Below are 467 nucleotides of genomic sequence, written 5' to 3'. Positions count from 1 at the left end.
TGTTAGATGTCCCTGCTAGTTGGCCCTGGAAGTTCCCACTCTGCGGTCAACAGTTGCTGCTTCAGTGCCATATGGTAACGCCATGACTTGCAACGGAGTTGAGGCAAACCCGGTGCATGCTGGCAGACCGTTCGAGGGAAAGCATCAAACACGTTTTTTAAGGGAACGGTCGGAGCAATGGATTGCGCAGCAGCGCCAGAAACCGGTAACAAAATTTTTTCTAGAATGCCCGGTAAGCTGCCGACACAAGGAACAAGAAAAGGCATAGTTTAGTTGATAAAGCAAGCCCTAGTGCAGGAACTGCTGCCCGCGGCTGACTCCCTAGGCGGAAAGTTGGCCATCACCCCTTTGAACTTTGGGATCTCCGATGCACAAGTAGGCAACGTTGCGGTCTGCTTCGTAGCGATACAGAAGAGCCCGACAGGAACAAGGTGGGGCACACGCAACAATGGCAGCTTGGGGATGTA

This window comes from Eimeria mitis, genomic scaffold (genome assembly GCF_000499745.2).
Source record: "Eimeria mitis Houghton genomic scaffold, Emh_scaff1999, whole genome shotgun sequence".
Taxonomy (NCBI): Eukaryota; Apicomplexa; class Conoidasida; order Eucoccidiorida; family Eimeriidae; genus Eimeria; species Eimeria mitis.
This window is presented reverse-complemented; position numbering follows the sequence as displayed.